This window comes from Bos grunniens, chromosome 15, assembly GCF_055505025.1.
Source record: "Bos grunniens cultivar Pamir isolate PY7600 chromosome 15, Bosgru_T2T1.0, whole genome shotgun sequence".
NCBI lineage: Eukaryota > Metazoa > Chordata > Mammalia > Artiodactyla > Bovidae > Bos > Bos grunniens.
Window position 1 is genome coordinate 32,551,747 of NC_141179.1, and position 7,295 is coordinate 32,559,041.

The window sequence follows — 7,295 nt, forward strand, 5'->3', positions numbered from 1 at the left end:
TGGAACAATTCTTTCAAACGGACCCCGAGAAATACCTCTACTGGTACTGATAACAAAAGACATCAGGCCGCAGAACTTGCACTTTTTTCCCTCTGTTTTCCCTTTCCCGTTTTCACATCTACATCCAGTGATGAATGCCCCCTCACTCTCTTCCTCCAAGTGTCCCCCAAGTGTCTAATCAAATCCTGCCCTTTTGAAAGTAGCCTGGTGTCAGTAGTATTTGTTAGCATGAGTGGACAAACTCCAGTTTGTTGCCAGTGTCAGTCTAGAGCCCTTTGTTGAGAATTCTCAGATGTATTAAATATCACAGATTGAATGGGTTACTCTGCTTTGACCAATGCAGTGTCCATCAACGGTTAGGGAAAGAGCAGTGATGGAGGACATGGTTGTTGTTGTTCATTTGCTAATTTGTGTCCAACTCTTTGCAACCCCACAGACTGCAGCACACTGGGCTTTCCTGTCCTTCACATACCTCCCAGAGTTTGCTTAAACTCATGTCCAGTGAAGCACTGATGCCATCCAACCATCCTATCCTCTGCTGCCCTTTTCTCCTCCTGTCCTTCATCTTTCCCAGCAGCAGGATCTTTTTCAATGTGTCAGCTCTTCACATCAGGTGGCCAAAGTATTAGGGCTTCAGCTTCAGCATCAGTCCTTCCAGTGATGGGGTTTGTGGCAGAATGAATATATTCGACTTGATTGTTCCTTATTCTCAAGATTACTTACAATTTCAACCTTATTTATTTATTTAAGATCCTGAAAGCTTTCAGGATCTTCATTTCTCGACCAGGGAATGAACCTGAGCCTTTATCAGTGAAAGTGAAGACTCCTAACCACTGGGCCATCAGGCAATTCCCTCCATCTTCTTTCTAATCTGGTATAAAAGGTTTTGTCTTCTGGAAAAATTTTTTTAAAGCCACCAACAAAGGAGAAAGATATTTCATAGATTCAGCAGCTTCTGCAATCCTATCACTAATTTTTGAAGGATCTTCAAGGATCCTTAAGTGCTTTTGAACACAGATCTGACTTAATTATCGCACAAACCCTCAATAATTTATTATCATGTTTTATGTTTTCATGGAAGAAAATTAAGCTTTTAAATATTGATCCTTTCCTCCCACGCAGCTGTGAATAGGAGAGCTGGAATTTTACCTCTGCGATTTTTCAGAGCCCAGGATCTCTCACTACACCAGCAAATAAATTCCTCATTTGTCTTTGCTTAAAGAGAGTTCCTTGGACAGCAAGGAGATCAAACTAGTCAATTCTAAAGGAAATCAACCCTGAATATTCATTGGAAGGACTGATGCTGAAGCTGAAGCTCCAATACTTTGGCCACCTGATGCGAAGAGCCAGCTGACTGGAAAAGATGGAGGGCAGGAGGATGAGATGGTTGGATGGCATCACCAACTCAATGGACATGAGTTTGAGCAAACTTTGGGGATAGTGAAGGACAGGGAAGCCTAGCATGCTACAGTCCTTGGAGTTGCACACTGTCACAGCTGTTCTTCATCAAAGAGTCAGACACACCTTAGCGACTGAACAACAGCAAAAGCAGTCTGGGGATGAGGGGAGAGTAAAGGGATAATTATATAGACACAAAAAAGAAGATCCCTGCCCAAGAGTCATCACCTGGGAAAGCAGGAGGTACACTCATAACCCAAGACTCATGAAATTCTCAATCCATATACAGACGAGAGAAGGTGAACCTAACCGGAACTGTACTAGCAATTATTGTTTAAATGATGGAAAACATGTATCAATAATTAGATCTGGAAGTAATTAACCAAGGAAGACTTTCTGGAGGGAATAATTTCATATTAGGATTTTGAAAGAGTGCTGATACAATGGGGGGAGGGATTCTGAAAACAGGAAAATGAGACTTTCACTCATAAGTTTGTGAGTTCTAGCTTTCCAGATGACTGAATGTGAGAAGCTGTATGAAGGCATCACCTTTTATTTCTTTGGAAAATTCTGTTGTGTTTTATTTAAATAGTTGAAACTCTAGGGGGCCTGCCAAAGTTATTTTTAAAAATTGGTCATTACATTGAAACTGTCTAATAGATGAATTATAAAAGCCAGCTGTCAGAAAACACCCTCATTGAAAAGTAAGAGATTTCGTGACTTTACCACAGAAGAACGATGCATAATACGGCTGTGATCTCATTTCATTGTCTTTTTGGCTTTACCCCAGTGGAAAGAGAACGCAGATTAAGGAACTGAGAGTAGAAAAGAATAAATGCAGCTGTTGCTTATGAGCAATCTGTGTGAAAATGCTTTCTTTTTCTGTCTCACAGGTGTGTCTCTAGCTACGATCTGGGGAGGCCGGAGGGTTAGTTGGGGAGGTGGTGCAGCAGAGTGAGCCTTCCAGTTTTTAAAATCTAGATTGTACTTCCTGAGGGTGTCACTGGGGCCGGGCAGTGGGGTCCTGGGGCCCAGACTAGGGGCGGAGCTGGGAGATGGCGTTGATATGCATCGGATCTGGGGCTTCCCGGAGCTGGCTGAGCCTGAGGAAAGGTGGAGATGTCTCCGCCGGACGGAGCTGCTCAGATTTCCTTCGGCCTTCTCCGCGTGTTCTCCATTGTGATCCCCTTTCTCTATGTTGGGACGCTCATTAGCAAGAACTTTGCTGCTCTACTTGAGGAACATGACATTTTTGCACCAGAGGACGATGATGATGACGACTAACAGGGCCTGGAGGAAGGACAGAAAGGAGAAAGCCCTAATTTAAGAAATGGTGATGCTTGCAGCCTCTGCTCCTTTCCCATCCGTAGATGGGCCCGGGGAAAGCCCTCAGCCTCCCAACCCCCGTGAAGACCCCTGCATGGTCTGTGACCACGGCCCAAATCCCCAGGCTCTGGGAGGTTCCCGGAGATGTGCTGTTCACTGAGCATAATCAGATCATGAAAAAACATAATAAACATCAGCTCTGTGTGACTGAATGATGGCTGAAGTCTCTGGAAAATAAAATAAAATAAAATAAAATCTAGATTGTATTCACTAGATGATTATCATCAACCAGTGGTCCTCCAGGAAGTACAAAGAGTTCTGAGGGTGATGGGGCAGAAGATGACCTCTGACCTATCCTTGATGCTGTCAAGCCTGCAATGCTCCTTTTTTTCAGGCTGAATACACACTGAACTCTATGTGTGCAAAAACAGCTTCGTATTGGAGAGTTTAGGAAAATGTTCAAGCCAAATGGAATTAGGGGTAGAGTGAATAGCTGTCCTTCAAGCCATCCATCTGAGAAATGCCCTGAGAATCGTCCATAGCAATCACACTATGTGATTACCATGAGTATGTGTCTACAGCTGAACAGTCAGAATTCCCCATCCTCCTGGATGGAGTAAGATAAGCATGTAACCTCACCAGGGTCCTGTTTAGAAACTGACATGGACTGAACGTTATGCTAGGGAGAGAAAGTTCTTTCTTTTCTCTTTATGTATATAGATGCTATCAGCCAGGGACAACTCGTGATCATCTTAACTGTCACCTGGAGAAAATTTGCTTGGGCCCAACAAAACTAGCTGGGCTTCCAAGGTGGCTCAGCAGTAAAGAATCTGCCTGCCGATGCAGGACACTCAGGTTCAATCCCTGGGTCGAGAAGATCCGCTGCAGGAGGGACTGGCTACCCACTCCAGTATTCTTTCCTGGGAAATCTCATGGAGAGAGGAGCTGGCAGGCTACAGTCCATGGGGTCACAAAAGAGTCAGACATGACTGAGCAATTAAAACAACAACAGAACTAGATGCCTGTAGAACTAAGGGGTGGTGAAAACCATAGTCCTTATGTTGTAATTTGAAACCTTGGGTCCAACTGGACCTGAACTTAGATCAGCTTTTGGATTTCTTGGTTATAGAAGTGTAGTATAGCAATTTATATTGGGTTCTCTGGTAGCTCAGCTGGTAAAGAATCCACCTGCAATGCAGGAGACCTCGATTTAATTCCTGGGTCAGGAAGATCTCCTGGAGAAGGGATAGGCTGCCTGCTCCAGTATTCATGGGCTTCCCTGGTAGTTCAGACGGTAAAGAATCCGCCTGCAATTTGGGAGACCTGGGTTCCATCCCTGGGTTGGGAAGTTTCCCTGGAGGACAGCATGGCAACCCATTCCAATATTCTTGCCTGGAGAATCCCCATGGACAGAAGAACCTGGCAGGCTACAGTCCATGGGGTCACAAAGAATTGGACACGACTGAGCAACTAAGCACATAACGGTTTGCAATAAGATATATTTGATTTTCATTTTCTTTTCTAGCACAGAGCTCCTAAAATCTCTGGAATTTCCTAAATGATAGGAGAGATTAAGGTGTATTTTGTCATTCATAACAAGCTCCTTTCAACTGTGCCTAAGTTTATGTTAATGCGGTGATTTTGGAAAGCCTCTAAGGGTAGGGGTTCAATGCCAAGGGAACCAACCATGTGATTAGATGGTTGGAACTTTTAGCCCCAATCCCTGCCCCCCACCCCCGCCACCTCTGGGGAGGGGAGAGTGAATAGAGAGTGAATTAATCACCAACAACTAATGATTTAATCAATTAATCTTATGTAATGACAGTAACCTCAGATATGCAGATGATACCACCCTTATGGCAGAAAGTGAAGAGGAACTAAAAAGCCTCTTGATGAAAGTGAAAGAGGAGAGTGAAAAAGTTGGCTTAAAACTCAACATTCAGAAAACTAAGATCATGGCATTTGGTCCCATCACTTCATGGGAAATAGATGGGAAACAGTGGAAACAGTGTCAGAGTTTATTTTTCGGGGCTCCAAAATCACTGCAGATGGTGATTGCAGCCATGAAATTAAAAGACACTTACTCCTTGGAAGGAAAGTTATGACCAACCTAGATAGCATATTCAAAAGCAGAGACATTACTTTGCTAACAAAAGTCCATCCAGTCAAGGCTATGGTTTTTCCCGTGGTCATGTATGGATGTGAGAGTTGGACTATGAAGAAAGCTGAGTGCTGAAGAATTGATGGTTTTGAACTGTGATGTTGGAGAAGACTCTTGAGAGTCCCTTGGACTGCAAGGAGATCCAACCAGTCCATTCTAAAGGAGATCAGTCCTGGGTGTTCTTTGGAAGGACTGATACTAAAGCTGAAATTTCAATACTTTAGCCACCTCATGGGAAGAGTTGACTCATTGGAAAAGACTCTGATGCTGGGAGAGATTGGGGGCAGGAGGAGAAGGGGACAACAGAGGATGAGATGTCTGAATGGCATCACCGACTCGATGGACATGAGTTTGAGTGAAGTCTAGGAGTTGGTGATGGACAGGGAGGCCTGGCGTGCTGCAATTCATGGGGTTGCAAAGAGTCGGACATGACTGAGCGACTGAACTGAACTGAACGAAGCCTCCATAAAACCCTGAAAGTATGGGGTTTGGAGAGCTTCTGGGTTGAGGAAGTACTCATCTGTATGCCCGGAGGGTGATGTACCCCAAACTTCCTGGGCACAAAGCTCCTGTGCTCAGTTCCCTTCCAAACGTTACTATAGATATCTCTTCATCTGGCTATTTATTTGTACCCTTTAACATGATTTGTAATCAACTGGTAATCTAGCAAGCAAACTGTTTTTCTGCATACAGAACTCAGAAGTAGCATTTTCTTGTCAGTATTCACCTGTCTTGTGATCCAGGAATTCCAAAAGAAATGAAAACATATCTGTTAAAAAAAACTGTAAAAGAATGTTAATTGTGGCTTTGTTTCTCATAGCCAGACCTTGGAAACAATGCAAATATCCATCAACAGGAGAACAGATAGACAAACTGCCCCTTTGACACTTTTCTCCTCTCCCTTCCCCTTTCAATCCCCCTTTTCTCCTGGAATCCACTACCTTCCCAAGAAAAGTATGAATAGTTAAATTTCAACTCCTCTAAGCCTTTTTCTTGTGTATAGTAAATTCCACAACCTCAGTCTTTGTGGTTCTGGATGGTTTTACTGGTACCCTCAGCAGGACTGCTCTGTAGCAAGGAGGGAAGGTTCTGGACTTAGGGTTCCCTGGCTTACCCAGGAAAGGAGGCAGCTTAGCATGCATCAGATCTGAGGGTGAGGGGTGGGAGCAGGACAGTAATATTTCACACTGGGCTGCGGGTGCCTCCCTCAGGGGGCACCTGTAACCAAACACACAACAAGAATTCAAGAACTGATGCAAGATAAAAACCTTTATCTGGTCTACCAAAGAAATGCATATTCCCCTATTAGCATAAATCTGACACAGTGGGAGTGATAATCCTGGCCTCGTTTTACTAAGAAAGACTTTATCTCTTTACTATCCTGTGTTACATCTTAATTTAATGTACCAAAATCCCAGACTAAGCAGACTTTAAACAGCTCTGGGCCCAGGCCACTCCTTCCAGACCACAAGTTCTGTTTCTCAAGAGGGTAAAGCTGAGAAGCTGGCCTAGGGGGGGAAAGTCAGGTTTTCTACCATGGTGGCAAAAAGATTATCTAAAAGCTCCTTCAGGAGTGTGAGGAATAAAATATTCAAGAAAACTGGCTTAAAATCACAGATGCTTAAAAATCAGAACTTGGGGAGTTCTGGAGTGGCCTATTGATTAGAATACTGGGCTTTCACTGATGTCTCCTGGGTTCAATCCCTGGTTAGAGAACTGAGATACCACAAACTTTGTGGCATGGCCAAAAAAAAAAAAAAAATTCGAAAATTGAAACAACCGTACATAAGTTCAGGAATGTTTTTGACGCCAAGAAAAATTTCAGGGTAAAGTTAAAAGGTTCTTTTCTATTTAAATGTGGAGGGAAAACCAAAAGTAGTTTGAGAAGAGACTGAGAATAATTAAAAGGCAAAGAGAACGAGATCAAATTATACTTAGTATTTGTACTTAAATTGTATTTATGTATTAATTAACACCACAGAGCTCTGAGCTATGTGCCAGGTACTGTTCTAAGCACTTTAAAAATAGTCACTCATTTAACATTCAAAACAGCCTGATGAGATCATTTACTTTATGGTTGGCACGTCATTATTTTAACATTTTACTAATGGTAATAATTATGATCGATAGCATTTTCGAGTGCTTACTGTACTTATACCTTATATTATTTCATTTAACCTTTACCACAGTCATAAGACATAGGTACAATTTTTAAGACTATTTTATAGATGAGAAAAAAAGAGACAGAGAGGTTAAGTAACATTCCAAAAGGTACACAGCTAGTAGGTAGAAGATTTGAATATCTAACTTTAAAACCTGTGTTCTAAATTACTGTACTATGACTATCAATACTCAGTTACTCTTAATATTTTACTGTTTTTATACGATCTTAGTTTATAGGCTCACATAC

The 7,295-nt window shown here is 42.5% G+C and overlaps 1 pseudogene; it reads left to right on the top strand.

Moving 5' to 3' along the window:
* Positions 1-2,380: 2,380 nt before the first annotated feature.
* Positions 2,381-2,936, top strand: LOC147357617 (essential MCU regulator, mitochondrial pseudogene; annotated as a pseudogene).
* The last annotated feature ends 4,359 nt before the right edge of the window (positions 2,937-7,295 follow it).